This window comes from Rana temporaria, chromosome 5 (assembly GCF_905171775.1).
Source record: "Rana temporaria chromosome 5, aRanTem1.1, whole genome shotgun sequence".
Classification (NCBI taxonomy): domain Eukaryota; kingdom Metazoa; phylum Chordata; class Amphibia; order Anura; family Ranidae; genus Rana; species Rana temporaria.
Window position 1 is genome coordinate 428,984,613 of NC_053493.1, and position 22,533 is coordinate 429,007,145.

The 22,533-nt window shown below is 55.0% G+C and overlaps 1 protein-coding gene across 1 annotated transcript in view; it reads right to left on the reverse strand.

The window, feature by feature from the left end:
• The window catches only part of LOC120941399 (acid-sensing ion channel 1C-like), a 57,825-nt gene that overhangs the window by 34,244 nt on the left and 1,048 nt on the right, over nucleotides 1-22,533 (reverse strand). The window lies entirely within an intron of this gene.

The window sequence follows — 22,533 nt, forward strand, 5'->3', positions numbered from 1 at the left end:
CTCTGCACCTCCCACAACCACTCCCCCTCACTCTGCACCTCCCACAACCCCTCCCCCTCACTCTGCACCTTCCACAACCCCTCCCCTCACTCTGCACCTCCCACAACTCCTCCCCCTCACTCTGCACCTCCCACAATCCCTCCCCTCACTCTGCACCTTCCACAACCCCTCCCCCTCACTCTGCACCTCCCACAACCCCTCCCCCTCACTCTGCACCTCCCACAACCCCTCCCCAATCACTCTTCACCTCCCACAACCCCTCCCCCTCACTCTGCACCTCCCACAACCCCTCCCCCTCACTCTGCACCTCCCACAACCCCTCCCCCTCACTCTTCACCTCCCACAACCCCTCCCCCTCACTCTGCACCTCCCCCACTCTGCACCTCCCATAACCCCTCCCCCTTACTCTGCACCTCCCACAACCCCTCCCCAATCACTCTTCACCTCCCACAACCCCTCCCCCTCACTCTGCACCTCCCACAACCCCTCCCCCTTACTCTGTACCTCCCACAACCCCTCCCCCTCACTCTGCACCTCCCACAACCCCTCCTCCTCACTCTGTACCTCCCCCACTCTGCACCTCCCACAACCCCTCCCCCTCACTCTGCACCTCCCACAACCCCTCCCCAATCACTCTTCACCTCCCACAACCCCTCCCCCTCACTCTGCAACTCCTACAACCCCTCCCCCTCACTCTGCACCTCCCACAACCCCTCCCTCTCACTCTGCACCTCCCACAACCCCTCCCCCTCACTCTGCACCTCCCCCACTCTGCACCTCTCACAACCCCTCCCCTCACTCTGCACCTCCCACAACCCCTCCCCAATCACTCTTCACCTCCCACAACTCCTCCCCTCACTCTGCACCTCCAACAACCCCTCCCCCTCACTCTGCACCTCCCACAACTCCTCACTCTGCACCTCCCACAACTCCTCACTCTGCACCTCCCACAACTCCTCCCCCTCACTCTACACCTCCCACAACCCCTCCCCCTCACTCTGCACATCCCACAACCCCTCCCCCTCACTCTGCACCTCACACAACCCCTCCCCCCCACTCTGCATCTCCCACAACCCCTCCCCCCACTCTGCACCTCCCACAACCCCTCCCCCTCACTCTGCACCTCCCACAACCCTCCTTCACTCTGCATCTCCCACAACCCCCCCCCCCCACTCTGCACCTCCCACAACCCCTCCCCCTCACTCTGCACCTCCCACAACCCCTCCCCAATCACTCTTCACCTCCCACAACTCCTCCCTCTCACTCTGCACCTCCCACAACCCCTCCCCCTCACTCTGCACCTTCCACAACCCCTCCCCTCACTCTGCACCTCCCACAACTCCTCCCCCTCACTCTGCACCTCCCACAATCCCTCCCCTCACTCTGCACCTTCCACAACCCCTCCCCCTCACTCTGCACCTCCCACAACCCCTCCCCAATCACTCTTCACCTCCCACAACCCCTCCCCCTCACTCTGCACCTCCCACAACCCCTCCCCCTCACTCTGCACCTCCCACAACCCCTCCCCCTCACTCTTCACCTCCCACAACCCCTCCCCCTCACTCTGCACCTCCCCCACTCTGCACCTCCCATAACCCCTCCCCCTTACTCTGCACCTCCCACAACCCCTCCCCAATCACTCTTCACCTCCCACAACCCCTCCCCCTCACTCTGCACCTCCCACAACCCCTCCCCCTTACTCTGCACCTCCCACAACCCCTCCCCCTCACTCTGCACCTCCCACAACCCCTCCCCCTCACTCTGTACCTCCCCCACTCTGCACCTCCCACAACCCCTCCCCCTCACTCTGCACCTCCCACAACCCCTCCCCAATCACTCTTCACCTCCCACAACCCCTCCCCCTCACTCTGCAACTCCTACAACCCCTCCCCCTCACTCTGCACCTCCCACAACCCCTCCCCCTCACTCTGCACCTCCCACAACTCCTCCCCCTCACTCTACACCTCCCACAACCCCTCCCCCTCACTCTACACCTCACACAACCCCTCCCCCCCACTCTGCATCTCCCACAACCCCTCCCCCCACTCTGCACCTCCTACAACCCTCCTTCACTCTGCATCTCCCACAACCCCCCCCCACTCTGCACCTCCCACAACCCCTCCCCCTCACTCTGCACCTCCCACAACCCCTCCCCAATCACTCTTCACCTCCCACAACTCCTCCCTCTCACTCTGCACCTCCCACAACCCCTCCCCCTCACTCTGCACCTTCCACAACCCCTCCCCTCACTCTGCACCTCCCACAACTCCTCCCCCTCACTCTGCACCTCCCACAATCCCTCCCCTCACTCTGCACCTTCCACAACCCCTCCCCCTCACTCTGCACCTCCCACAACCCCTCCCCCTCACTCTGCACCTCCCACAACCCCTCCCCAATCACTCTTCACCTCCCACAACCCCTCCCCCTCACTCTGCACCTCCCACAACTCCTCCCCCTCACTCTGCACCTCCCACAACCCCTCCCCCTCACTCTGCACCTCCCCCACTCTGCACCTCCCATAACCCCTCCCCCTTACTCTGCACCTCCCACAACCCCTCCCCAATCACTCTTCACCTCCCACAACCCCTCCCCCTCACTCTGCACCTCCCACAACCCCTCCCCCTTACTCTGTACCTCCCACAACCCCTCCCCCTCACTCTGCACCTCCCACAACCCCTCCCCCTCACTCTGTACCTCCCCCACTCTGCACCTCCCACAACCCCTCCCCCTCACTCTGCACCTCCCACAACCCCTCCCCAATCACTCTTCACCTCCCACAACCCCTCCCCCTCACTCTGCACCTCCCACAACCCCTCCCCCTCACTCTGCACCTCCCCCACTCTGCACCTCTCACAACCCCTCCCCTCACTCTGCACCTCCCACAACCCCTCCCCCTCACTCTGCACCTCCCACAACCCCTCCCCTCACTCTGCACCTCCCACAACCCCTCCCCCTCACTCTGCACCTCCCCCACTCTGCACCTCCCATAACCCCTCCCCCTTACTCTGCACCTCCCACAACCCCTCCCCAATCACTCTTCACCTCCCACAACCCCTCCCCCTCACTCTGCACCTCCCACAACCCCTCCCCCTTACTCTGTACCTCCCACAACCCCTCCCCCTCACTCTGCACCTCCCACAACCCCTCCCCCTCACTCTGTACCTCCCCCACTCTGCACCTCCCACAACCCCTCCCCCTCACTCTGCACCTCCCACAACCCCTCCCCCTCACTCTGCAACTCCTACAACCCCTCCCCCTCACTCTGCACCTCCCACAACCCCTCCCCCTCACTCTGCACCTCCCACAACCCCTCCCCCTCACTCTGCACCTCCCCCACTCTGCACCTCTCACAACCCCTCCCCTCACTCTGCACCTCCCACAACCCCTCCCCCTCACTCTGCACCTCCCACAACCCCTCCCCTCACTCTGCACCTCCCACAACCCCTCCCCCTCACTCTGCACCTCCCACAACCCCTCCCCCTCACTCTGCACCTCCCACAACCCCTCCCCTCACTCTGCACCTCCCACAACCCCTCCCCCTCACTCTGCACCTCCCACAACCCCTCCCCTCACTCTGCACCTCCCACAACCCCTCCCCCTCACTCTGCAACTCCTACAACCCCTCCCCCTCACTCTGCACCTCCCACAACCCCTCCCTCTCACTCTGCACCTCCCACAACCCCTCCCCCTCACTCTGCACCTCCCCCACTCTGCACCTCTCACAACCCCTCCCCTCACTCTGCACCTCCCACAACCCCTCCCCAATCACTCTTCACCTCCCACAACTCCTCCCCTCACTCTGCACCTCCAACAACCCCTCCCCCTCACTCTGCACCTCCCACAACTCCTCACTCTGCACCTCCCACAACTCCTCCCCCTCACTCTACACCTCCCACAACCCCTCCCCCTCACTCTGCACATCCCACAACCCCTCCCCCTCACTCTGCACCTCACACAACCCCTCCCCCCACTCTGCATCTCCCACAACCCCTCCCCCCACTCTGCACCTCCCACAACCCCTCCCCCTCACTCTGCACCTCCCACAACCCTCCTTCACTCTGCATCTCCCACAACCCCCCCCCCCACTCTGCACCTCCCACAACCCCTCCCCCTCACTCTGCACCTCCCACAACCCCTCCCCAATCACTCTTCACCTCCCACAACTCCTCCCTCTCACTCTGCACCTCCCACAACCCCTCCCCCTCACTCTGCACCTTCCACAACCCCTCCCCTCACTCTGCACCTCCCACAACTCCTCCCCCTCACTCTGCACCTCCCACAATCCCTCCCCTCACTCTGCACCTTCCACAACCCCTCCCCCTCACTCTGCACCTCCCACAACCCCTCCCCAATCACTCTTCACCTCCCACAACCCCTCCCCCTCACTCTGCACCTCCCACAACCCCTCCCCCTCACTCTGCACCTCCCACAACCCCTCCCCCTCACTCTTCACCTCCCACAACCCCTCCCCCTCACTCTGCACCTCCCCCACTCTGCACCTCCCATAACCCCTCCCCCTTACTCTGCACCTCCCACAACCCCTCCCCAATCACTCTTCACCTCCCACAACCCCTCCCCCTCACTCTGCACCTCCCACAACCCCTCCCCCTTACTCTGTACCTCCCACAACCCCTCCCCCTCACTCTGCACCTCCCACAACCCCTCCCCCTCACTCTGTACCTCCCCCACTCTGCACCTCCCACAACCCCTCCCCCTCACTCTGCACCTCCCACAACCCCTCCCCAATCACTCTTCACCTCCCACAACCCCTCCCCCTCACTCTGCAACTCCTACAACCCCTCCCCCTCACTCTGCACCTCCCACAACCCCTCCCCCTCACTCTGCACCTCCCACAACTCCTCCCCCTCACTCTACACCTCCCACAACCCCTCCCCCTCACTCTACACCTCACACAACCCCTCCCCCCCACTCTGCATCTCCCACAACCCCTCCCCCCACTCTGCACCTCCTACAACCCTCCTTCACTCTGCATCTCCCACAACCCCCCCCCACTCTGCACCTCCCACAACCCCTCCCCCTCACTCTGCACCTCCCACAACCCCTCCCCAATCACTCTTCACCTCCCACAACTCCTCCCTCTCACTCTGCACCTCCCACAACCCCTCCCCCTCACTCTGCACCTTCCACAACCCCTCCCCTCACTCTGCACCTCCCACAACTCCTCCCCCTCACTCTGCACCTCCCACAATCCCTCCCCTCACTCTGCACCTTCCACAACCCCTCCCCCTCACTCTGCACCTCCCACAACCCCTCCCCCTCACTCTGCACCTCCCACAACCCCTCCCCAATCACTCTTCACCTCCCACAACCCCTCCCCCTCACTCTGCACCTCCCACAACCCCTCCCCCTCACTCTGCACCTCCCACAACCCCTCCCCCTCACTCTGCACCTCCCCCACTCTGCACCTCCCATAACCCCTCCCCCTTACTCTGCACCTCCCACAACCCCTCCCCAATCACTCTTCACCTCCCACAACCCCTCCCCCTCACTCTGCACCTCCCACAACCCCTCCCCCTTACTCTGTACCTCCCACAACCCCTCCCCCTCACTCTGCACCTCCCACAACCCCTCCCCCTCACTCTGTACCTCCCCCACTCTGCACCTCCCACAACCCCTCCCCCTCACTCTGCACCTCCCACAACCCCTCCCCAATCACTCTTCACCTCCCACAACCCCTCCCCCTCACTCTGCACCTCCCACAACCCCTCCCCCTCACTCTGCACCTCCCCCACTCTGCACCTCTCACAACCCCTCCCCTCACTCTGCACCTCCCACAACCCCTCCCCCTCACTCTGCACCTCCCACAACCCCTCCCCTCACTCTGCACCTCCCACAACCCCTCCCCCTCACTCTGCACCTCCCCCACTCTGCACCTCCCATAACCCCTCCCCCTTACTCTGCACCTCCCACAACCCCTCCCCAATCACTCTTCACCTCCCACAACCCCTCCCCCTCACTCTGCACCTCCCACAACCCCTCCCCCTTACTCTGTACCTCCCACAACCCCTCCCCCTCACTCTGCACCTCCCACAACCCCTCCTCCTCACTCTGTACCTCCCCCACTCTGCACCTCCCACAACCCCTCCCCCTCACTCTGCACCTCCCACAACCCCTCCCCAATCACTCTTCACCTCCCACAACCCCTCCCCCTCACTCTGCAACTCCTACAACCCCTCCCCCTCACTCTGCACCTCCCACAACCCCTCCCCCTCACTCTGCACCTCCCACAACCCCTCCCCCTCACTCTGCACCTCCCCCACTCTGCACCTCTCACAACCCCTCCCCTCACTCTGCACCTCCCACAACCCCTCCCCCTCACTCTGCACCTCCCACAACCCCTCCCCTCACTCTGCACCTCCCACAACCCCTCCCCCTCACTCTGCACCTCCCACAACCCCTCCCCCTCACTCTGCACCTCCCACAACCCCTCCCCTCACTCTGCACCTCCCACAACCCCTCCCCCTCACTCTGCACCTCCCACAACCCCTCCCCTCACTCTGCACCTCCCACAACCCCTCCCCCTCACTCTGCACCTCCCACAACCCCTCCCCCTCACTCTGCACCTCCCACAACCCCTCCCCTCACTCTGCACCTCCCACAACCCCTCCCCCTCACTCTGCACCTCCCACAACCCCTCCCCTCACTCTGCACCTCCCACAACCCTCGCTCTGGCACGGACAGGCAGATGAGTGTACAGGTACGTCCCTTTGAATTTGCTGCCCACCGGGGACCCTCGTGGGTTGTTCCTGTGCGTCCCGCGATTGTGGTGTGGAGAGGAAGAACGGGGAGATGCCGATGTAAACAAGACATTCCACTGTTCTGCCTTGTGACAGGACACTGATCGGAAGCAGAGATCAGTGTTGTGTTACTTGTAGCCCCCCCCCCACAGTTAGAATCACTCTCTAGGACAAACTTCCCCGCCCCCTAGTGGTTAACCCCTTCCCTGCCAGTCACATCTTCACAGTAATCGGAGCATTTTTATAGCACTGATCGCTGTATAAATGACAATGGTCCCAAAAGTGGCGTCAAACATGTCCGATGTGTCCGCCGTAATGTCGCAGTCACGATAAAAATCGCAGATCGCCGCCATTAGTAGTGAAAATAAATATTAATAAAAATGCCATAAAACGATCCCCTATTTTGTAAACGCTGGGGTAGATTCAAAGAGCAATTGCGTCTGCGTAACTATAGTTACGCAGCGCAATTGCTTACTTGCGCCGGCGTTACGAATGCTCCTGATTCAGAGAACTCGTTACGCCGACTGCAGCCTAAGATATGCGTGGCATAAGGCTTCTTATGCCATCGTATTGTAGGCTGCATTCTTACGATGGCCGCTAGGTGGCGTTCCCATTGTGATCAGCGTATAGTATGCAAATTGCATACTAACGCCGATTCACAACGTTACGCGAGCCCTGCGTACGCAATTTACGTCGTTTCCGTCCGTCGGGTTTCGCGTAAGGCTGCTCCTGCTAATAGCAGGGGCAGCCAATGCTACGTATACCCGTCGTTCCCGCGTCATTCACGTTCACTTTGAAGCAAATGACGTCCTTGCGACGTCATTTGCCGCAATGCACGTCGGGAAAGTTTCCCGACGGAGCATGCGCCCTACGCTTGGCGCGTAGGGCGCCAAATTGAAATGATTCCCACCCCCTACGGGATCATTTAAATTGCGCGCGCTTACGCCGGGCATTTTGCCGGAGCGCCCATGCAATTTACGGAGCTACTGCTTCGTGAATCAAGGGTAGCGGAGCAAATTTGCGGGGGCGCAGGGCAAAAACGGTGCGCTGCGCCTCCGTAAAAACTGCGCAAAGCTACCTGAATCTACCCCGCTATATATACATTTTACGCAAACCAACCGATAAACGCTTATTGCGATTTTGTTTACCAATAATAGGTAGAAGAATACGTATCGGCCTAAACTGAGGGAAAAAACTTTTTTTATATCTTTTTTTTGGGGATATTTATTATAGAAAAAAGTAAAAAATATTGAATTTTTTTTTCAAAATTGTCGCTCTATTTTTGTTTATAGCGCAAAAAATAAAAATCGCAGAGGTGATCAAATACCACCAAAAGAAAGCTCTATTTGTGGGGAAAAAAGGACGTCAATTTTGTTTGGGAGCCACGTCGCACGACCGCGCAATTGTCTGTTAAAGCGACGCAGCGCCGAATCGCAAAAACTGGCCCGGTCCTTAACCTGCATAATGGTCCGGGGCTGAAGTGGTTAATCCTCCTGGAGCCCCTGTGAGAATCCTGGGCGACAAACCCCGAGACAGGGAACCGTCACAATATACTGTATACCCCACTAGCTACTGTGTGTATATACAGTGGGGTAGATTCAGGTAGCTTTGCCCCTTTTTTTACGGAGGCGCAGCGCACCGTTTTGCCGATGCGCCTCCGTAAATTTCCTGCGCTACGCGCGATTCACAAAGCAGAAGCTCCGTAAAATGCCCGGCGTAAGCGCGCGCAATTTAAATGATCCCGTATGGGGCGGGAATCATTTAAATTAGGCGCGTTCCCGCGCCGATCGTAGAGCGCATGCTCTGTCGGGAAACCTTCCCGACGTGCATTGCGGCAAATGACGTCGCAAGGACGTCATTTGCTTCAAAGTGAACGTGAATGGCGTCCAGCGCCATTCACGATTCACTTACGCAGACTACGTAAAGTTCAAATTTCGCGACGCGGGAACGACGGGTATACGTAGCATGGGCTGCCCCTGCTAATAGCAGGGGCAGCCTTACGCGAAAACCGCCGTACGCAAACGACGTAAACTGCGTACGCAGGGCTCGCGTAACGTTGTTAATATACGCTGACCACAACGGGAACGCCACCTAGCGGCCATCGCAAGAATGCAGCCTAAGATATGCGGGCATAAGAGCCTTATGCCGCGCATATCTTAGGCTGCAGTCGGCGTAACGAGGTTCCTGAATCAGGAGCATTCGTAACGCCGGGGCAAGTAAGCAATTGCGCTGCGTAACTATGGTTACGCAGGCGCAATTGCTCTCTGAATCCGGGCCACTGTCTATAGAGGGGTGTGAATACTTTTTCCAGGCCCTGTATATATATATATGTGTGTCGATCGTTCACACTCCGGTAGAGTCATCTGTCCTCCGATCATCGAGCTCCAGGCTCTGCAGTGAGAGGAGGATTGTGGGAATAGATCGGGGCCCCTGGGGGGGATCGGGTGGAGGGGACCGGAGGTGTCACTTAGAGGACAATATGGAAATCTAAGAAGGGAAATCAATTCGGAGCTGAGAGAGCAGAATTCCCGAGATGGAGCGGGGGATGGGGGGTATTATATGGGGGGGTAGGTTTATGTGAAGGTGGACTGAGGACACTGATATAAAAGGGGGAGGGGCTGTGATGTGAAGGAGGACACTGATATAAAAGGGGGAGGGGCTGTGATGTGAAGGAGGACACTGATATAAAAGGGGGAGGGCTGTGATGTGAAGGAGGACACTGATATAAAAGGGGGAGGGGCTGTGATATGAAGGAGGACACTGATATAAAAGGGGGAGGGCTGTGATGTGAAGAGGACACTAATATAAAAGGGGGAGGGTCTGTGATGTGAAGGAGGACACTGATATAAAAGGGGAGGGGCTGTGATGTGAAGGAGGACACTGATATAAAAGGGGGAGGGGCTGTGATGTGAAGGAGGACACTGATATAAAAGGGGGAGGGCTGTGATGTGAAGGAGGACACTGATATAAAAGGGGAGGGGCTGTGATGTGAAGGGGACACTGATATAAAAGGGGGAGGGGCTGTGATGTGAAGGGGACACTGATATAAAAGGGGGAGGGTCTGTGATGTGAAGGAGGACACTGATATAAAAGGGGGAGGGGCTGTGATATGAAGGGGACATTGATATAAAAGGGGGAGGGCTGTGATATGAAGAGGACACTGATATAAAAGGGGGAGGGTCTGTGATGTGAAGGAGGACACTGATATAAAAGGGGGAGGGGCTGTGATATGAAGGGGACATTGATATAAAAGGGGGAGGGGCTGTGATGTGAAGGAGGACACTGATATAAAAGGGGAGGGGCTGTGATGTGAAGAAGGACACTGATATAAAAGGGGGAGGGGCTGTGATGTGAAGGAGGACACTGATATAAAAGGGGGAGGGGCTGTGATGTGAAGGGCACACTGATATAAAAGGGGGAGGGCTGTGATGTGAAGGAGGACACTGATATAAAAGGGGAGGGGCTGTGATATGAAGGAGGACACTGATATAAAAGGGGAGGGGCTGTGATGTGAAGAAGGACACTGATATAAAAGGGGAGGGGCTGTGATGTGAAGGAGGACACTGATATAAAAGGGGGAGGGCTGTGATGTGAAGGACACTGATATAAAAAGGGGAGGGGCTGTGATGTGAAGGAGGACATTGATATAAAAGGGGGAGGGGCTGTGATGTGAAGGGGACACTGATATAAAAGGGGAGGGGCTGTGATGTGAAGGGCACACTGATATAAAAGGGGAGGGGCTGTGATATGAAGGAGGACATTGATATAAAAGGGGGAGGGCTGTGATGTGAAGGAGGACACTGATATAAAAGGGGGAGGGCTGTGATGTGAAGGAGGACACTGATATAAAAGGGGAGGGGCTGTGATGTGAAGAAGGACACTGATATAAAAGGGGGAGGGGCTGTGATGTGAAGGAGGACACTGATATAAAAGGGGGAGGGCTGTGATGTGAAGAAGGACACTGATATAAAAAGGGGAGGGGCTGTGATGTGAAGGAGGACATTGATATAAAAGGGGGAGGGGCTGTGATGTGAAGGGGACACTGATATAAAAGGAGGAGGGGCTGTGATGTGAAGGAGGACATTGATATAAAAGGGGGAGGGGCTGTGATGTGAAGGAGGACACTGATATAAAAAGGGGAGGGGCTGTGATGTGAAGGAGGACATTGATATAAAAGGGGGAGGGGCTGTGATGTGAAGGGGACACTGATATAAAAGGGGAGGGCTGTGATGTGAAGGAGGACACTGATATAAAAGGGGGAGGGCTGTGATGTGAAGGGGACACTTATATAAAAGGGGGAGGGGCTGTGGTGTGAAGGAGGACACTGATATAAAAGGGGGAGGGGCTGTGATATGAAGAGGACACTGATATAAAAGGGGGAGGGGCTGTGATGTGAAGGAGGACATTGATATAAAAGGGGGAGGGGCTGTGATGTGAAGGAGGACATTGATATAAAAGGGGGAGGGTCTGTGATGTGAAGGGCACACTGATATAAAAGGGGGAGGGGCTGTGATGTGAAGGAGGACATTGATATAAAAGGGGGAGGGGCTGTGATGTGAAGGGGACACTGATATAAAAGGAGGAGGGGCTGTGATGTGAAGGAGGACACTGATATAAAAGGGGGAGGGCTGTGATGTGAAGGAGGACACTGATATAAAAGGGGGAGGGCTGTGATGTGAAGAAGGACACTGATATAAAAGGGGGAGGGCTGTGATGTGAAGGAGGACACTGATATAAAAGGGGGAGGGCTGTGATGTGAAGGAGGACATTGATATAAAAGGGGGAGGGGCTGTGATGTGAAGGAGGACACTGATATAAAAGGGGAGGGGCTGTGATGTGAAGGAGGACACTAATATAAAAGGGGGAGGGGCTGTGATGTGAAGAGGACACTGATATAAAAGGGGAGGGCTGTGATGTGAAGGAGGACACTGATATAAAAGGGGAGAGGCTGTGATATGAAGAGGACACTGATATAAAAGGGGAGGGGCTGTGATGTGAAGGAGGACATTGATATAAAAGGGGGAGGGCTGTGATGTGAAGGAGGACACTGATATAAAAGGGGGAGGGGCTGTGATGTGAAGGAGGACATTGATATAAAAGGGGGAGGGGCTGTGATATGAAGGGGACACTGATATAAAAGGGGAGGGGCTGTGATGTGAAGGAGGACACTGATATAAAAGGGGGAGGGGCTGTGATGTGAAGGGGACACTGATATAAAAGGGGAGGGTCTGTGATGTGACGGGCACACTGATATAAAAGGGGGAGGGGCTGTGATGTGAAGGGGACACTGATATAAAAGGGGAGGGGCTGTGATGTGAAGAAGGACATTGATATAAAAGGGGGAGGGCTGTGATGTGAAGGAGGACACTGATATAAAAGGGGGAGGGCTGTGATGTGAAGAGGACACTGATATAAAAGGGGGAGGGCTGTGATGTGAAGGAGGACACTGATATAAAAGGGGGAGGGCTGTGATGTGAAGGAGGACATTGATATAAAAGGGGGAGGGGCTGTGATGTGAAGGGGACACTGATATAAAAGGGGGAGGGGCTGTGATATGAAGGAGGACACTGATATAAAAGGGGAGGGCTGTGATGTGAAGGGGACACTGATATAAAAGGGGGAGGGGCTGTGATGTGAAGGGGACACTGATATAAAAGGGGGAGGGCTGTGATGTGAAGGAGGACACTGATATAAAAGGGGGAGGGCTGTGATGTGAAGAAGGACACTGATATAAAAGGGGGAGGGCTGTGATGTGAAGGAGGACACTGATATAAAAGGGGGAGGGCTGTGATGTGAAGGAGGACATTGATATAAAAGGGGGAGGGGCTGTGATGTGAAGGGGACACTGATATAAAAGGAGGAGGGGCTGTGATGTGAAGGAGGACATTGATATAAAAGGGGGAGGGGCTGTGATGTGAAGGAGGACACTGATATAAAAGGGGAGGGGCTGTGATGTGAAGGAGGACACTAATATAAAAGGGGGAGGGGCTGTGATGTGAAGAGGACACTGATATAAAAGGGGAGGGCTGTGATGTGAAGGAGGACACTGATATAAAAGGGGAGGGGCTGTGATGTGAAGGAGGACACTGATATAAAAGGGGGAGGGGCTGTGATATGAAGAGGACACTGATATAAAAGGGGAGGGGCTGTGATGTGAAGGAGGACATTGATATAAAAGGGGGAGGGCTGTGATGTGAAGGAGGACATTGATATAAAAGGGGGAGGGGCTGTGATGTGAAGGGGACACTGATATAAAAGGGGGAGGGGCTGTGATGTGAAGGGGACACTGATATAAAAGGGGAGGGGCTGTGATGTGAAGGAGGACACTGATATAAAAGGGGGAGGGCTGTGATGTGAAGGAGGACACTGATATAAAAGGGGGAGGGCTGTGATGTGAAGAGGACACTGATATAAAAGGGGGAGGGGCTGTGATGTGAAGGGGACACTGATATAAAAGGGGAGGGGCTGTGATGTGAAGGAGGACACTGATATAAAAGGGGAGGGGCTGTGATGTGAAGGGGACACTGATATAAAAGGGGAGGGCTGTGATGTGAAGGGGACACTGATATAAAAGGGGGAGGGGCTGTGATGTGAAGGAGGACACTGATATAAAAGGGGGAGGGGCTGTGATGTGAAGGAGGGCACTGATATAAAAGGGGGAGGGGCTGTGATGTGAAGGAGGACATTGATATAAAAGGGGGAGGGCTGTGATGTGAAGGAGGACACTGATATAAAAGGGGGAGGGGCTGTGATGTGAAGGGGACACTGATATAAAAGGGGGAGGGGCTGTGATGTGAAGGAGGACACTGATATAAAAGGGGGAGGGGCTGTGATGTGAAGGAGGACATTGATATAAAAGGGGGAGGGCTGTGATGTGAAGGAGGACACTGATATAAAAGGGGGAGGGCTGTGATGTGAAGGAGGACACTGATATACAAGGGGGAGGGGCTGTGTTGTGAAGGAGGACACTGATATAAAAGGGGGAGGGGCTGTGATGTGAAGGAGGACACTGATATAAAAGGGGGAGGGCTGTGATGTGAAGGAGGACACTGATATACAAGGGGGAGGGGCTGTGTTGTGAAGGAGGACACTGATATAAAAGGGGGAGGGGCTGTGATGTGAAGGAGGACACTGATATAAAAGGGGGAGGGCTGTGATGTGAAGGGGACACTGATATAAAAGGGGAGGGGCTGTGATGTGAAGGAGGACACTGATATAAAAGGGGGAGGGGCTGTGATATGAAGGAGGACACTGATATAAAAGGGGGAGGGTCTGTGATGTGAAGGGGACATTGATATAAAAGGGGGGAGGGCTGTGATGTGAAGGAGGACACTGATATAAAAGGGGGAGGGCTGTGATGTGAAGGAGGACACTGATATACAAGGGGGAGGGGCTGTGTTGTGAAGGAGGACACTGATATAAAAGGGGGAGGGGCTGTGATGTGAAGGAGGACATTGATATAAAAGGGGGAGGGTCTGTGATGTGAAGGGCACACTGATATAAAAGGGGGAGGGGCTGTGATGTGAAGGGCACACTGATATAAAAGGGGAGGGGCTGTGATGTGAAGGAGGACACTGATATAAAAGGGGAGTGGCTGTGATGTGAAGAGGACACTGATATAAAAGGGGGAGGGGCTGTGATGTGAAGGAGGACACTGATATAAAAGGGGAGGGGCTGTGATGTGAAAGAGGACACTGATATAAAAGGGGAGGGGCTGTGATGTGAAGGAGGACACTGATATAAAAGGGGGAGGGGCTGTGATGTGAAGGAGGACACTGATATAAAAGGGGGAGGGGCTGTGATGTGAAGGGGACACTGATATAAAAGGGGAGGGGCTGTGATGTGAAGGGGACACTGATATAAAAGGGGGAGGGGCTGTGATGTGAAGGAGGACACTGATATAAAAGGGGGAGGGGCTGTGATGTGAAGGGGACACTGATATAAAAGGGGGAGGGGCTGTGATGTGAAGGAGGACACTGATATAAAAGGGGGAGGGGCTGTGATGTGAAGGGGACACTGATATAAAAGGGGGAGGGGCTGTGATATGAAGGAGGACACTGATATAAAAGGGGGAGGGGCTGTGATGTGAAGAGAACACTGATATAAAAGGGGGAGGGTCTGTGATGTGAAAGGCACACTGATATAAAAGGGGGAGGGGCTGTGATGTGAAGGGGACATTGATATAAAAGGGGAGGGGCTGTGATATGAAGGAGGACACTGATATAAAAGAGGGAGGGGTTATGATGTGAAGGGGACATTGATATAAAAGGGGGAGGGGCTGTGATGTGAAGGAGGACACTGATATAAAAGGGGAGGGGCTGTGATATGAAGGAGGACACTGATATAAAAGGGGAGGGGCTGTGATATGAAGGAGGACACTGATATAAAAGGGGAGGGGCTGTGATGTGAAGGAGGACACTGATATAAAAGGGGGAGGGCTGTGATGTGAAGGGGACACTGATATAAAAGGGGGAGGGGCTGTGATGTGAAGGGGACACTGATATAAAAGGGGGAGGGCTGTAATGTGAAGGAGGACACTGATATAAAAGGGGAGGGCTGTGATGTGAAGGAGGACACTGATATAAAAGGGGGAGGGGCTGTGATATGAAGGAGGACACTGATATAAAAGGGGGAGGGGCTGTGATGTGAAGGAGGACACTGATATAAAAAGGGGAGGGCTGTGATGTGAAGGGGACACTGATATAAAAGGGGGAGGGTCTGTGATGTGAAGGAGGACACTGATATAAAAGGGGGAGGGGCTGTGATGTTAAGGAGGACACTGATATAAAAGGGGGAGGGGCTGTGATGTGAAGGAGGACACTGATATAAAAGGGGAGGGGCTGTGATGTGAAGGAGGACACTGATATAAAAGGGGAGGGGTTGTGATGTGAAGGGCACACTGATATAAAAGGGGGAGGGGCTGTGATGTGAAGGAGGACACTGATATAAAAGGGGGAGGGTCTGTGATGTGAAGGGCACACTGATATAAAAGGGGAGGGGCTGTGATGTGAAGGGGACACTGATATAAAAGGGGAGGGGCTGTGATGTGAAGGGGACATTGATATAAAAGGGGGGGGGCTGTGATGTGAAGGAGGACACTGATATAAAAGGGGGAGGGGCTGTGATATGAAGGAGGACACTGATATAAAAGGGGGAGGGCTGTGATGTGAAGGGGACACTGATATAAAAGGGGAGGGGCTGTGATGTGAAGGAGGACACTGATATCAAAGGGGAGGGGCTGTGATCTGAAGGAGGACACTGATATAAAAGGGGGAGGGGCTGTGATATGAAGGAGGACACTGATATAAAAGGGGGAGGGCTGTGATGTTAAGGGGACACTGATATAAAAGGGGAGGGGCTGTGATGTGAAGGGGACACTGATATAAAAGGGGGAGGGGCTGTGATGTGAAGGGGACACTGATATAAAAGGGGGAGGGCTGTGATGTGAAGGAGGACACTGATATAAAAGGGGGAGGGGCTGTGATGTGAAGGAGGACATTGATATAAAAGGGGGAGGGGCTGTGATGTGAAGGAGGACACTGATATAAAAGGGGGAGGGGCTGTGATGTGAAGGAGGACACTTATATAAAAGGGGAGGGGCTGTGATGTGAAGGAGGACACTGATATAAAAGGGGGAGGGGCTGTGATGTGAAGGAGGACACTGATATAAAAGGGGAGGGTCTGTGATGTGAAGGAGGACACTGATATAAAATGGGAGGGGCTGTGATATGAAGGAGGACACTAATATAAAAGGGGGAGGGGCTGTGATGTGAAGAAGGACACTGATATAAAAGGGGAGGGGCTGTGATGTGAAGGGGACACTAATATAAAAGGGGGAGGGCTGTGATGTGAAGGAGGACACTGATATAAAATGGGAGGGGCTGTGATATGAAGGAGGACACTAATATAAAAGGGGGAGGGGCTGTGATGTGAAGGAGGACACTGATATAAAAGGGGAGGGGCTGTGATGTGAAGGAGGACACTGATATAAAAGGGGAGGGGCTGTGATATGAAGGAGGACACTGATATAAAAGGGGAGGGGCTGTGATGTGAAGGAGGACACTGATATAAAAGGGGAGGGGCTGTGATGTGAAGGGGACACTGATATAAAAGGGGAGGGCTGTGATGTGAAGGAGGACACTGATATAAAAGGGGGAGGGGCTGTGATGTGAAGGGGACACTGATATAAAAGGGGGAGGGGCTGTGATGTGAAGGAGGACACTGATATAAAAGGGGGAGGGCTGTAATGTGAAGGAGGACACTGATATAAAAGGGGGAGGCGCTGTGATGTGAAGGAGGACACTGATATAAAAGGGGAGGGGCTGTGATGTGAAGGGGACATTGATATAAAAGGGGAGGGGCTGTGGTGTGAAGGGGACACTGATATAAAAGGGGAGGGGCTGTGATGTGAAGGGGACACTTATATAAAAGGGGAGGGGCTGTGGTGTGAAGGAGGACACTGATATAAAAGGGGGAGGGGCTGTGATGTGAAGGGGACACTGATATAAAAAGGGGAGGGGCTGTGATGTGAAGGAGGACACTGATATAAAAGGGGGAGGGGCTGTGATGTGAAAAAGGACACTGATATAAAAGGGGGAGGGGCTGTGATGTGAAGGGGACACTGATATAAAAGGGGGAGGGCTGTGATGTGAAGGGCACACTGATATAAAAGGGGGAGGGGCTGTGATGTGAAGGGGACATTGATTTAAAAGGGGAGGGGCTGTGATGTGAAGGAGGACACTGATATAAAAGGGGGAGGGGCTGTGATATGAAGGAGGACACTGATATAAAAGGGGGAGGGGCTGTGATGTGAAGGGGACACTGATATAAAAGGGGGAGGGGCTGTGATGTGAAGAAGGACACTGATATAAAAGAGGGAGGGGCTGTGATGTGAAGGGGACACTGATATAAAAGGGGGAGGGGCTGTGATATGAAGGAGGACACTGATATAAAAGGGGGAGGGATTATGATGTGAAGGGGACACTGATATAAAAGGGGGAGGGGCTGTGATGTGAAGGAGGACACTGATATAAAAGGGGGAGGGGCTGTGATGTGAAGGGGACACTGATATAAAAGGGGAGGGGCTGTGATGTGAAGGAGGACACTGATATAAAAGGGGAGGGGCTGTGATGTGAAGGAGGACACTGATATAAAAGGGGGAGGGGCTGTGATATGAAGGGGACACTGATATAAAAGGGGGAGGGGCTGTGATGTGAAGGGGACATTGATATAAAAGGGGAGGGGCTATGATGTGAAGGGGACACTGATATAAAAGGGGGTGGGGCTGTGATGTGAAGGAGGACACTGATATAAAAGGGGGAGGGGCTGTGATGTGAAGGAGGACACTGATATAAAAGGGGAGGGGCTGTGATGTGAAGGGGACATTGATATAAAAGGGGGAGGTGCTGTGATGTGAAGGGGACACTGATATAAAAGGGGGAGAGGCTGTGATGTGAAGGAGGACACTGATATAAAAGGGGAGGGGCTGTGATGTGAAGGGGACATTGATATAAAAGGGGAGGGGCTGTGATGTGAAGGGGACATTGATATAAAAGGGGGAGGTGCTGTGATGTGAAGAAGGACACTGATATCAAAGGGGAGGGGCTGTGATGTGAAGAAGGACACTGATATAAAAGGGGGAGGGCTGTGATGTGAAGGGGACACTTATATAAAAGGGGGAGGGCTGTGATGTGAAGGAGGACACTGATATAAAAGGGGGAGGGCTGTGATGTGAAGGAGGACACTGATATAAAAGGGGGAGGGGCTGTGATATGAAGGGGACACTGATATAAAAGGGGGAGGGCTGTGATGTGAAGGAGGACACTGATATAAAAGGGGGAGGTGCTGTGATGTGAAGGAGGACACTGATATAAAAGGGGAGGGGCTGTGATATGAAGGAGGACACTGATATAAAAGGGGAGGGGCTGTGATGTGAAGGAGGACACTGATATAAAAGGGGAGGGCTGTGATGTGAAGGAGGACACTGATATAAAAGGGGAGGGGCTGTGATGTGAAGGAGGACACTGATATAAAAGGGGAGGGCTGTGATGTGAAGGAGGACATTGATATAAAAGGGGGAGGGGCTGTGATATGAAGGAGGACACTGATATAAAAGGGGGAGGGGCTGTGATGTGAAGGAGGACACTGATATAAAAGGGGAGGGGCTGTGATGTGAAGGAGGACACTGATATAAAAGGGGAGGGGCTGTGATGTGAAGGGGACACTGATATAAAAGGGGAGGGGCTGTGATGTGAAGGAGGACACTGATATAAAAGGGGGAGGGCTGTGATGTGAAGGAGGACACTGATATAAAAGGGGGAGGGCTGTGATGTGAAGGAGGACACTGATATAAAAGGGGGAGGGGCTGTGATATGAAGGGGACACTGATATAAAAGGGGGAGGGGCTGTGATATGAAGGGGACACTGATATAAAAGGGGGAGGGGCTGTGATATGAAGGGGACACTGATATAAAAGGGGGAGGGGCTGTGATGTGAAGGAGGACACTGATATAAAAGGGGGAGGGCTGTGATGTGAAGGAGGACACTGATATAAAAGGGGAGGGGCTGTGATGTGAAGGAGGACACTAATATAAAAGGGGGAGGGGCTGTGATGTGAAGGGGACACTGATATAAAAGGGGGAGGGGCTGTGATGTGAAGGAGGACACTGATATAAAAGGGGGAGGGGCTGTGATGTGAAGGGGACACTGATATAAAAGGGGGAGGGGCTGTGATGTGAAGGAGGACACTAATATAAAAGGGGGAGGGGCTGTGATGTGAAGGGGACACTGATATAAAAGGGGGAGGGGCTGTGATGTGAAGGAGGACACTAATATAAAAGGGGGAGGGGCTGTGATGTGAAGGGGACACTGATATAAAAGGGGGAGGGGCTGTGATGTGAAGGAGGACACTGATATAAAAGGGGAGGGGCTGTGATGTGAAGGAGGACACTGATATAAAAGGGGGAGGGCTGTGATATGAAGGAGGACACTGATATAAAAGGGGGAGGGGCTGTGATGTGAAGAAGGTCACTGATATTAAAGGGGAGGGGCTGTGATGTGAAGGGCACACTGATATAAAAGGGGAGGGGCTGTGATGTGAAGGGCACACTGATATAAAAGGGGGAGGGGCTGTGATGGGGACATTGGTATAAAAGGGGGAGGGGCTGTGATGTGAAGAGGACACTGATATAAAAGGGGAGGGGCTGTGATGTGAAGGGGACATAGATATAAAAAGGGGGAGGGGCTGTGATGTGAAGGAGGACACTGATATAAAAGGGGGAGGGGCTGTGATATGAAGGATCGTAGTCATCGCACAGACTTGAGATTCGGACCTCTATAAGGGGGGGGGGGGATGCCAGGCTGGTATAAGGGGGGGAATGGGGTGTCAGGCTGGTATAAGGGGGGGAATGGGGTGTTAGGCTGGTATAAGGGGGGGGAATGGGGTGCCAGGCTGGTATAAGGGGGGGAATGGGGTGTCAGGCTGGTATAAGGGGGGGAATGGGGTGTCAGGCTGGTATAAGGGGGGGAATGGGGTGCCAGGCTGGTATAAGGGGGGGAATGGGATGTTAGGCTGGTATAAGGGGGGGAATGGGGTGTCAGGCTGGTATAAGGGGGGAATGGGGTGCCAGGCTGGTATAAGGAGGGAATGGGGCGTCAGGCTGGTATAAGGGGGTGGAATTGGGTGCCAGGCTGGTATAAGCGGGGGAATGGGGTGCCAGGCTGGTATAAGGGGGGGAATGGGATGTCAGGCTGGTATAAGGGGGGGAATGGGGTGTCAGGCTGGTATAAGGGGGGGGAATGGGATGTCAGGCTGGTATAAGGGGGGGAATGGGGTGTCAGGCTGGTATAAGGGGGGGAATGGGATGTCAGGCTGGTATAAGGGGGGGAATGGGGTGCCAGGCTGGTATAAGGAGGGAATGGGGTGTCAGGCTGGTATAAGGGGGTGGAATGGGGTGCCAGGCTGGTATAAGGGGTGGGATGGGGTGTCAGGCTGGTATAAGGGGGTGGAATTGGGTGCCAGGCTGGTATAAGCGGGGGAATGGGGTGCCAGGCTGGTATAAGGGGGGGAATGGGATGTCAGGCTGGTATAAGGGGGGGAATGGGGTGTCAGGCTGGTATAAGGGGGGGGAATGGGGTGTCAGGCTGGTATAAGGGGGGGAATGGGATGTCAGGCTGGTATAAGGGGGGAATGGGGTGTCAGGCTGGTATAAGGGGGGAATGGGGTGTCAGGCTGGTATAAGGGGGGGAATGGGGTGCCAGGCTGGTATAAGGGGGGGAATGGGGTGCCAGGCTGGTATAAGGGGGTGGGATGGGGTTTCAGGCTGGTATAAGGGGGGAATGGGGTGTCAGGCTGGTATAAGGGGGGAATGGGGTGCCAGGCTGGTATAAGGGGGTGGATGTTGGGTGTGCGGTGCTGACCCATGCGTCGCTCTCTCCATTGGATGTTTTGCATCTCAGACTGGATTTGTATAAATGATTTTCATGTTCTGTCATTCGATCGTCTGTGTGATGGGCGGACCCCCCGCGTCGATCTCAACTGACACCTCCCTGGGTGACGGAACAGACGCCTCTCCCTCTGAGGAACACGGAAAATACTCTGTGTGACCAATCTACAGATACAGGGGGAGGGGGTGCATTATTACAGCAAGTCATGGGGCACCAGCAAGAGCCCCCCATGGTGAACCCCTCACCTCATAGGGATCAAACAGGGAGATCGCCCAAAATGAACCCTTACACATACCAGGTGGCGATGTCAAGGTGGCCCCATGCTTGGAGCCCACCACACATGTTGAACCTTCCCACATGACCTCATGCTTGGAGCCCACCACACATGGCCAACCTTCCCACATGGCCCCATGCTTGGAGCCCACCACACATGGCCAACCTTCCCACATGGCCCCATGCTTGGAGCCCACCACATGACCCCATGCTTGGAGCCCACCTCATGACCCCATGCTTGGAGCCCACCACACATGTTGAACCTTCCCACATGGTCCCATGCTTGGAGCCCACCACACATGGCAAACCTTCCCACATGGCCCCATGCTTGGACCCCACCACACATGTTGAACCTTCCCACATGGCCCCATGCTTGGAGCCCACCACACATGGCCAACCTTCCCACATGACCTCATGCTTGGAGCCCACCACACATGGCCAACATTCCCACATGACCCCATGCTTGGAGCCCACCACACATGGCAAACCTTCCCACATGGCCCCATGCTTGGAGCCCACCACACATGGCCAACCTTCCCACATGACCCCATGCTTGGAGCCCACCACACATGGCCAACCTTCCCACATGGCCCCATGCTTGGAGCCCACCACACATGGCCAACCTTCCCACATGGCCCCATGCTTGGAGCCCACCACACATGTTGAACCTTCCCACATGGCCCCATGCTTGGACCCCACCACACATGGTCAACCTTCCCACATGGCCCCATGCTTGGAGCCCATCACACATGGCCAACCTACCCACATGACCCCATGCTTGGAGCCCACCACACATGGCAAACCTTCCCACATGACCCCATGCTTGTAGCCCACCACACATGGCCAACCTTCCCACATGGCCCCATGCTTGGAGCCCACCACACATGGCAAACCTTCCCACATGGCCCCATGCTTGGAGCCCACCACACATGACCAACCTTCCCACATGACCCCATGTTTGGAGCCCACCACACATGACCAACCTTCCCACATGGCCCCATGCTTGGAGCCCACCACACATGGCAAACCTTGCCACATGGCCCCATGCTTGGAGCCC